The following is a 10,865-nucleotide window of genomic DNA, read 5'->3' as shown; positions in this document are numbered from 1 at the left end:
GCTGAAGGATTTGTAAAATACCTGCAGGCTGATATCCCAATAACCCACGCAGCTCCTGGTTTTTCCACATTCAGATTGATCTTCAGGCTGTAATCACTAATATTCGAGTGTTCATGTTACCAAAACCTGGGGAATTGGTTAAAAGCATGAATCTAGAAACTGTTAAATTCTTTACTGTGTTCTGTTATTTGTATAGATATGGGGCTACAGAGTGGGGCACTTAGGTTTATTTTATTATTTTTAATGAAAGATCATATTCTCCCATCAAGTCTCTTACATGTACGTGTACCAAAACTTTCTCTGTCCTGGAACACACTGAGGACTGTTCTTCAACTCACCCGCAGAAGTTAAAACTGGGGTTTGGCATTTTTATATTTAACTAGTATATTCATTGGTAATAGTCCTGCATTGTTCTGAGGAATTTCTCAAATAATCAAACATGACTGCAAAAAAGACTAATATTGGTTTTATCGCTTTAAAATTGAACGTGCATACGCATGATGCAAAAACTATATTAAGTAATCCAGTTTAATCTGGATAATTATTTTAAATGCATACTCAAAACCCCCAAATGTGTCAGCCTACAAGTCCACTTCCTATGTTTTTCTATCTGCAAGATCTGCAAGTAATTTAGTCTTGTTTTCACAGAGCGCAAAGACATTCCATTTGTTTACACTAGAGACAAATTTTACTCAATTGACGCAATTCCATTGATTAAATAATGGCTTTCTTCCTCATTTTCGACAATTTCGGCCTTATATCATGACATAAAAGAGGTAAGTGATTGTCATCTCTGCTCATATTGTGTGACGGGCAGATTATCAGGTACGAGCCTCACTGCCCAGTGACAGGACCTTTTCAAGGACTGAATGCTCATACCCTGTTCTGAAAACTAGGCAGATGATTAAATAAGTCAACAAAGGGTCAACTGCAGGCCAACTGCAGGTGATTTAACTGGAGGGACCTCTAGTAGGTCAAGTGAAATAAAGCAGATATAATTTGTCCAAGTTCTGCATTAAAAATACTGTTGAAGACCAGCTTCTGTGTATCTGCCACCTTTGTGATAACCCTTCTTTAACAAGATTATTGGACATTCAGGTCCTCTTTACAGACAAAAGTCTGCTGATATTCCATATCAGCATGGAGCTTTGCCTCAGAATCAGATGCAGAATTAGCTGTTGCCTTTGAAAGATAAGGAAAATAAAATCCTTAGCAGTCCTAGTGAATAGAATAGCACTGTTGAAATACTTTCACAAGGAGAGAGGCCTTTGTCCAAATGTGTGTGCATAGTGCTAATCCCAAAAGCATTCCTATACCTGTCCACGGGCTCTTCAAAACTTCAGCATATAACACAGCCAGTTTTAGAGCCTTAAGCTTGTGGGACGAATTAACCAGCACACACAAGCCCAGGATGGCTCCGTTCCTTGGGCCAGCACAGGACGTCCCGAGGAGTGGGAGGCATCACAAGCCTTGGCACGGGAGTGGCGCCGAGAAGGGCTCAAGCACGGGGATGATGCCCACTTGTACTTCATCTCTTTTTAGCTAGCTACCAGAAAAGGCTTTTTAAATCTTATTTCAGTGAAGTACCAGTGACATCTAGTGGGCATCTCTTCTACAGTCGCGCATCTAGTGGAGCAAACCCGGTTAATTTTCCCATTTCTTTGACGGAGGCTGCAGAGCAAGGCTCAGACAGAGAATGGTAGATTTAAAAGGAAACTAAATTTTTTCTAGTCCGTTTCCCTGCTCTAATGCAGAGCCAACTACAGCATAAGATAGTGATAAATCAAGGAGTAATGGCTTTAAACTGAGGGTAGGTTTAGATTAGATATTAGGAAGAAGCTCATCACTGTGAGGGTAGCAAGATACTGGAACAGGTTGCCCATCCCTGGACATGTTCAAGGATGGGGCTTTGAGCAACCTGGTCTAGTGAAAGCTGTCCCTGCCCATGGCTGGGGGTTGAAACTAGACTAGCTTTAAGGCCCCTTTCAACCCAGGCCATTCTGTGATTCTCTAATACTTGGTTTGTTTTTAACAAAAGCTCACACAAACAGACCTTAAAACCTTTCTGTGATGTAGCCACAGCCACACTGACCACACTGCCTCCTGAGCACTCCAGCAACAAGTTGGGCAGTGAATCACTTGCCACAATATGACGCTCTTTCTTTCCCTGCTTGTCCTACTCAGGACAGACATGGAGAACAGAGAGTGCTTATAACTTACCTAGTTACCTGGATGAGCAATTGCAATTGCAGGATATATAAATGGTGCAGGCAGGTTAGTTACCTGCCTAGCCACTCACCTCTGCAACACACACATCCTCACTTTCTCACAAATGCATCACGGTTTGTCCAAAACTGGGGGAAATTTCACAGTTGCAACAAACAAACAAACAAACAAGGGCGTAACTAATAACCCAACCGAATAGCAGTACTTCATTCCAAAAGGAAAAGCATGACTCCTCATTTTCATCAAGAGTTTCAAAAACAGTCTGCTCAAATTGCTCTGCTCACACTGAAGATTTTAGGTCCACAAGCTAGGGTTTAGCACACATGCAACAGTAGCAGGGATTTTAGAAGGGACAAAACCAGGCAGCTGTAGTTCCAAGTAGAACTTACCTGCATTTGCCTGTATATAATGTATCAGCAGTTAATCCTTTCCTAAATAACACTGTCTGAATGATATTTCATTTCTTAAAACATGGTACAGACTTGTGAGGTTTCAACAGTAATTCCAAACACTAAAACCAGCTAAAAGCTATAAAAACAACAGTAATTTATTTTCTGAATAAGATTCTACATAAGCACTTTACAGACACTCCTGAAACTTGCTTGAATAACACAAGGATTTTTTCTTCCTAAGCCCGTATCCAGACCTTGGCGGTTTCAGCTGCTGTGTGTGCTTCACACCACACAGCAACATCTGCTAGCAGTTAATTTGGAAAATGGGAGACTGTCACCACAAAATGTAGACCTTTTAAAATAAACACAAGAAAAATATTACCAAGCAAAAATAAAACTGCATAATAAATATAAGTGGGTGGTAGCTGCACACTGGTAGAGAGGATTTTATAATAGATCAAACAAATCACCAGACTGAAACTGCCCGCCAAAGTGTCAGTTTCAAGAGACTGATGTTGTCAGACTGAGATCTAGACCTCTCTCTCATCTTCCCTTGCCATTTCTGCCCCTGGAAATAAGAAAGTCCTAATTTTCTATTTACTTTCAAGGTGTGGTAATATTAAAAATATAAATTTCCAAACCTAAATTTCCAAAGTACTCTGTCAGCAAGAAAAGCTTGGTCTTTCTTCTTTATGAGCTCTAACTTACAGAGGAGTGAAGGAGTGCACTCCCTCCCAACATCAGATGAAATATGGCTTAAAAACAAAGTCAGAACTCAGTTACTAGACCTTGGTGGAAGTGTTGTTCTCAAATGGACAAAACTGTTTGTATTAAATAATGGGGGTTGGGAAGTAAAGCAAAGTTTTTCCTTATGTCTTTATATTCTTCTGCATGAACAAAATCAAAATAATTCTGCAATCTTCAAAAAGAAAAAATAAACATGAATATTTATTTTTAAAATGTAGGAGGAAAAAATTCAGTGGTCCAGGTGGTATCAACTGGCAGAGGTCATTTTGTGAGCTTTGCCAAGTGGGGCTTAATAGATGTTGTCAGGATCACATTGAAAGAAATATCCTTCTCTCCTATGCCACTAAACCTCAGTCAGGAGTCACAAGCTCTCTCCTGTTTCCATTTAACTGGCAAAAGGAAATTTTCAGCTACAGCTATTGATGGAATCTCCTGTACTGGCTTTTCTCCCACTTTGGTGCTCTTAGGGAGTCTCCCCCAAGTTTTCAGAAAGACTGTAGCATCTTTAGTCATGCAGCATGTTGTCTCACACGAGTCAGGCTTGTGCTTGGCTCCAGCAGTTCAGACCTGGTGACTGATCACAGGGGAGTCTTACACACCAATGCTTAGGGAGAAGGGCTTTGTGCAAAGCTTCCCAGGAATCACACTAAAGAGAATAGTTGTTAAAAATAAAGTTGGAGCATTAAGGCTCTCAACTGGAGTGCTCAGAGTGGTTTGGTACACAAAATGATTTGGATTTGGCCAGTAGGTTTGATAAAGTTCCAGCTGAAGAGAGTAGGGAAACAAAAAATGCTTTTACTATCATCAATGGGGCAGAATAGAATCCCTGTTGAACATCAACACTGCTGGGGGGGATTTAAACAAACAAGCAAACAAAACCCACAGAGATCAACTACCTATTTACCATTCACAGACATTTACACCTCTGTTGCTTTTTTCCCCTCATTCTGCCTTTTTTCCTGGGAAGACTGAAAGGTGAAAAGTGAGTGCAGAGAGAGCCACTTTCATGGCTCCCACACATGAATGCTGCTCTCAGCAGTTGAAGTTTACTCTTGCAAAGGGCAATGCTTTCAGGCAGATCCAGGCAGCTCAGGCAGTGCCAGCTCCCCACACATGGCACCAGCTCTGGGAGTCTCACCTGGAAGTGAGAGTCTGATCCGGATTTGTCTACAGTGCTAATCTCTCACAAAACCAGCTGAAATTATTGGAGACTCTTGACATCCCTGCTGCAGTCTAAAATCCCCTCTAGCACTGGTTTGGGCCATTTCTACCCCTCACATGGGCAGAGTGAAAACTAATGCATTGATATAAAAGCCTCAGGTAACTTCACAATCAGCACCATAGAAAGTCCACAAAAAGAGCTTTATAAATAAAGGATGCTTTGGAAACATATATGACCCAAAAGAGCAGGCAAAAAACATGAAATAATGAAGCGAGATTCTGAGTAACTGTCCATTCATGAAGTGCAGTCCATCCTGTTCCCTGTGCAAGGCTGAGCAGTCCCTAAGGTGCAAGCAACGTACAGGTGGACAGGGCCTCTTCTGCAGTGGAAAAAGGCATTTTGGACAGGGGTGAGCCCTGCACAGTGATTTGTCTGGCCCCTCAGGTCTGCCAGGAGCTACAGGAAATGGTATTCCCTGCAGCAAAAAGCTGGCTTTTGTAGGCAACTGAATGTGCTGCAACTGATAGTACTCAGGTCAGATGTCAGAGGAGTTCTGGTGCCAGAAGGGTGATATATGGCTGGCATGAAGGGGATGGGGCGTCACCATCACCTTCCATCTGAAGATATCAAAGACACAGTCAGACATGAACAGATAACATCCACTGACACTTGGGGAAACAGGAAGGTTCCAAATATTTCTATCCCCAAGGTAGTCCCAATGAGTTAACCCCTGTGGAACTTATAAGTATGCAAGGATATATGGTTATCAAGATAGAGAGAAACAGGAAGAAAAGATTTCAACCAGCAGTTTCAGGTGTGCCAAGTCACTCATTTCACTGTTTGATCTAAAGAGCTGTACTAGCCTAGGATTCCTCTTCCTTCAGAACGGATACATCCAGCAGACAAAGCTACATTTGCTATGGGGAGTGAAGCTGTTACTGCCACCCCCCTGCCCTGAGGCTGTCTCTATACCCCAGACAGCCTTTGGCTAACCAAGCCTGGTTAACCACGTCAGGCCTACGCTGTTTCCCCCACTCTTCTGTTGCCATGAGTGCAGCTAAGTAGCCCTCCATCCTTTTGCTCTCAGTGGGGTGAGGTCAGCACACGGCACTCCTCAGACACCCCAGCACTGGAAATGTTTCCATGCAGGAATCACTCTCTGTTGTCAAACCAAACCGGACTAGAGCTCGCGTGTTGGAGAGTCTTGTGTCTGTTTCACAGTGGTGATGGTGAAACTAGATCTGTTCACATGGGAAATATGCTGTGTGTTGGCTGCGACTTCATCCATAATCCATAGGAATCGCAGGTTGGGAATAGCACATCATCTGACACTTTTACTGGAGGTTCTCACTACCCTTTTATTACTGCAATATAAAGAGAGAGTCTGGCATTTAACTTTAATGATCTAATTATAATTGTCTGAGGGGCTCAGCTCTTTCTCACTGAGCATGAATGTCTCACATCCGTACTGACGACTAGGAATCTTCCCAGTGTGGTACAAGCAAATCCCTGGTGCCTTATCTGCCTTACAGGCTTTTACGGCTCAGATCTCCATATCCTTGCGTTGCATTGTTTCTCCAGAAACTGCACTACACATTTCAGAGCTGTAAGTTATGTTCCCCATTTTGGTTCTTCAGAGCAGCCAGTTCTCCCAAGAAGCATTTAAAGGGCTCCACTGACACAGCCTGGTTTGAAACTGGCAGGCAACAATGAAGACACACACAAGTCAGAGCAGCTTTTGCTCACAAGCTTGGTTTGCTGTTCGGATTCCAGAGCTGGTTTTTACGTCTGTCACAGGGTGTCTGTCATCACTTCTCTTCAGAAGCCCGGCAGGGTATCCCAAGCAACAGCAGCTTTGCAATAGGGAAGAAGGTTCCTTTCTTCCCAAGGTTTTTTAGTGGCAAAATCTCAAACAACAGAGTGAAACACTGTGTGCCAGAGCCCAAACTGGAGAAATTTTTAAAAAAACCAAACCAAGCAAAAAAAAAGCTTTTCTGCCCACCCGTCTTTCCAGTGAGCCCAAACTCTCCCTGACTTATGGCAAGCACCCTGGAAAATACAAGATTTTTCCAAATTAGAAGACCATATGTCCCAACCACAGTTCCTTTCCAGGGAAAATCATAGAAAGTCCTCCCACATTCATAGTCTACTCCAGTGGGAACCAGAAATTCTTGCTTACCCTTTCTCCTGGGATCCTATGGGAAGAATGAACAGGGAGTGGTTTCAAGGAGGACTTTGTGGTACTAAACTCCAGACATGACCAGCATCACTAATTTTTAAGCAGATGCCTTGGAATCAGTTACACTCTGCTACCTTCTCTCTGCAAAAAGAAAGGAAAACACAAGTTCTTCTTGGTTTCAGACTCCCCTCTCAGCTCAGGACATGCACCACCACACTTCTGGTGACCTGTCCATCTGATGCTCTCATCCCAGCTGCTGGCCCCTGTGTTACAGCCATCCCAGCATTGCAAGAACCAGAGGGCCACAGGCACCCATATTCTCAACACACAGCTGTGGGCACAGGACCAGTTGCACATCAGCTGAGCCTGCATGTCTACCATGTTTCTTCAGTCCCTTTTCATCCATCAGATCCTGCTGGTGGGACCTCTTCCCACACAAAAATAAAAACAATAGTGCAGTCATCAAGAGGCCACCACTGCAGAGGCCACCACATGGGCCAGAGAACACAGGAGCCACAAGCAGGTGGCTCCTCAAGCCACGGTGCACAATCCAGCCAAGGACCACACCGGGATCCCTCCTCTGAGAGCCATAGCACACCTTCACCACCTCTGCTGCTACTCTGGGAGCAAGATGCAGGTAACTCCTAAATGCTGCTCTCCTCCCAGAAACCTGACCCAGATGCATGACCCTTCCCAAAGCTTTTTCAATCAGCTGCCCATGTAGGGTCCATTTAAAGTCCCCTTTTACCGTTCCTTGATCACACCAAATATGCACTGCATTGTGCCTGGGAATTGAGTTCTGAATTCTAAAGATTTCTTTGCAGTGATTTGAGGCTGTCCCAGCAAAGCCTTTTTTTTCCAGGGAGATTGAGGAACATCATATTCATCTGTGGGCTCCTAATCCCTTCAGATGAAAGACTACTTTAAAGAGTTCTTTTCAAATTACTTTCAACTTCTTTGGTTAGATCTTACAGGAAAGAATCCACAGAAGATCTTATCTGAACCCTGACATGCAATGACCTCTTTGCTCCATTTCATCACTGGTTCCACAGTCATGTTATTAGGGATAATACTGGGAATTATAGGATTATCTCAGGCTTTCAGATACATTTTACATTGACTAATTTATTCTGTCTGTCCTTTCATGAATGCCTGATGTAATATCTGAGACAGAGGGTTCATAAGACTTAAGGTATCAAGCTTTCACCTTATCACCACTGTTTGTGGTCTTATGGAACCTCAGCCTGATCTGCAGCTGGGTGTTACCAGTTTGTGACCCCAGACATGTGATGGTACATAAAAAGTGCAATTAAAGTATCTGGCTAGCATACCCATGGATGGAAAGTTAATGAGCTGGTGCTCTGTGTACGCTGCTGTGCATGTAAGTCGTATCTGGCTGCCATGTGTGCCCAGAAGCAGTTCTTTCTCAGGGTATGCTGAAAAGCTCTGTCACCACAAGTCAGGCACACCCTTGATACTTTTCATAAGGCTCCAGAGGAAATTAACGTTGGTTCTTCCAGGTTATAGTTTTTATATGCTAAAAACCCCTCCACCAGCTGTATCATATGGAAAACAGAAACTGATCAGAACACAGACAGGTAACATAATCCACATGCAACTGATAATTCAAGTACAGGTCTGATGTTCAGCATCTGACAGAATGATAGGTGAGGCCAGAGTTGTTTCCCTCCTTAAAACATTCTGTATCAGTGGGAGAAACGAAAGCAACACCAAAATGTGCAGCCTGATCGTGACTGAAGGAGAGCTGTAAGAAGAGAATAGTTGTTATTGAAGGTGACCTTTCAGTCTGTAGTAAGTCGCTGGTAATTTCCGTGTGCTTTGTGCTAGGACATAGGTGACCAATCTGCAGAAATCAGGAGATTTTCTGTATTCCACCAAGCTCTGAATGACTTAGTCCTGAAGATGGAGTGGATATACAGTAGCAATACACGCTCTGCCCTTGTAAGTGTTGCCAGCATAGAACTGATAGGCACTCAGTTTATAAGAAGACTGGATGCTTGATAACTGCCTTGATGAGACACAGAGATAAAAAGCTCAGAGGTCACTCCCATGGTGATACATCAGTATAAAACTGGAATAATGCAGCAGTGAGTCAAACCAAGGACATACCAATCAACCAGTATGAGGGCTCATTTCCTGACACACCGCATGTGAGATATGGGAGAGCTTCAAAGCAAACCCTCCAGACAGCATTTTGGGTGAACTATCCCTTCTCCCATTTACTCATTTGCAGATCCTTTCTGTGGAATAAGGCAAGACCATTTATACATACAGAGACAGGCTGTGTTTTATGGGAACCGAGGAGGCGTGCTCATAGCAAAATACATCTTGTGCCCAAAACTCAGCACCAATTTTTTTCAGTACTAGTAGCTTGTAAATGCACCCTTTAGATCTTAACTCAAATGTTAAAAATGTTTGAGTATAGCTGCACAGAACTTGACATTGTCCACACAAAAAGTCCTCTTCAGAATCCATAATTGCTCCTGTATCCTAATTTGCTGTTTCCACTATCTCTGGATTTGGCTTATCAGAAGAATTCTTCTTTTAACCTGGTTTCATATCAAAGCAAGGTCTATCTTCATTAACACACAATTTATCACAGATAGAATGAAGATTTACATCTCTTCTGCCAGAAAAATGAAATAAGCTATCAACAGAGCTCAGCATTTCTGCAACTGCAAATTCAGTGGAGCTCACTCTCCACTGGCATGAGAAAGATCTTGGTTACAGAGAGGGTCTCACACTTTGCCAAATTTAAAAACCTTAGAAGTCTGATTTTCTCATGGGTGAGCTGCTTCACCCATACAAAACTAAAGCCTTAAACCAGGGCTCCACTATTGCAAACAATAAATTAATTGTAGTTCTTAGACACCAGCATACAAGTTCTTAGATGCAAATTAGTTCTTAGCAGCAAGCACGGTAGCACACCTGGCTTGGTACGTAGAAGGCAGGTAACAAAATTTAAATTCCCATTCCTTTGATTTTGGGCTGTTTGCTGTCACCCAGTGCATTCCAACTTGAACCTTCTTCCACAGGCATGACACAAGTAACCCAGCTTGGCCAAAAGGAGACCCAGGCAAACAGCATTTGCCTTTCACAAGCCACCAGACTGCTGTGCAGACAGGTCCCCAGTGCCAAAGCAGGAACCAGTCCCTTTTTCTTTCCCATTGCTATTCCTTTCATTGCTGAGCAAAGGAAAGGGTGCAACTAAAAATAACGTATCAGATTTATGCCTGGCCTGCTGCATGCTTTCCTAGCTTGTAAATGCATTACATGTGGCATCTAGGAATAAAGTGCTCAGCCTCAAAAAGGAAGGGGAAATACATAGGAATGAAACCTTGTGTGGGAATAGTCGGTGCTGTTCTGCCCTGCTTAGCACAGTGAAAATGCTGCTTCAGCTGGGGCTATGTTTTCTCAACTTTAGCTGCACTATGACCTCAGATGACCCAGGCTGAATCTGACCACTGTACATTTGATCCAGAACACCGAACAACCAGTGTCATTTTCAGTCAGTGCTAAATCCAATCTCACCTAGATTGAAAAGCCCTTACATCCCATCTCTAATCCTTCGGTTCCATCCAAGCAGTGAGGCCTATAGCAAACACAGCACGTGAACTTTAAGAAAAGCAGGCAAACAAATCAAGTTTCACAGAAATCTAAAAACTCAGATTTCAGGAAATCAACCCCAGTAAAACTCTCCATATTCTGCAGAATGATATTTCTCTGTATTGCTCACTTTCAGACCATTCTGTGATAGTAAACAGATTTTATCTTTCTTCAGTCTCTCTTGCTGTAAGACCAGACTAAAGCAACATAATATTCATTACCTCTTTCTGGCCTCCTAGAAAGGTACCTCTTGCATGGATCTTGCAGGAAGTTTAAAAAAATTAGTTACAATTTTAAAACATTTTGCTTCAACATGCCAAACATTCCATTTCACATTTTTTCCCGTAAAATCACAATTCTCAGCCACAGCCACTTCATCAGGATAGAAATAGCTGATTTTCCCACAGTCTCTCCAACAAGTCAGACAGCAAACCTGCACTAAGATGGTTCAATTTCATGGGAGTCAGCACCTACTGAGCAATGTGGTTTTGGTTTCTTTTAAGCATTCAAGAACTTTTCTCATAACAATGCC

General features: G+C 42.8%; 1 long non-coding RNA gene across 2 annotated transcripts in view; it reads right to left on the bottom strand.

Moving 5' to 3' along the window:
* Positions 1-7,218, bottom strand: part of LOC108449241 — a 71,862-nt gene extending 64,644 nt beyond the window's left edge. The window contains exon 1 of one of the 2 annotated variants that reach the window (XR_001865395.1): positions 6,707-7,218. This is a non-coding gene — a long non-coding RNA (uncharacterized LOC108449241). The remainder of the gene's footprint in view (positions 1-6,706) is intronic. The other variant, XR_001865394.1, reaches the window with a different exon arrangement.
* Positions 7,219-10,865: the final 3,647 nt, after the last annotated feature.

Source organism: Corvus brachyrhynchos, unplaced genomic scaffold, assembly GCF_000691975.1.
Source record: "Corvus brachyrhynchos isolate BGI_N302 unplaced genomic scaffold, ASM69197v1 scaffold258, whole genome shotgun sequence".
NCBI classification, from domain to species: Eukaryota; Metazoa; Chordata; class Aves; order Passeriformes; family Corvidae; genus Corvus; species Corvus brachyrhynchos.
The sequence above is the reverse complement of the archived record's forward strand: the minus strand, read 5'-3'. Positions and strand labels throughout refer to the sequence as shown.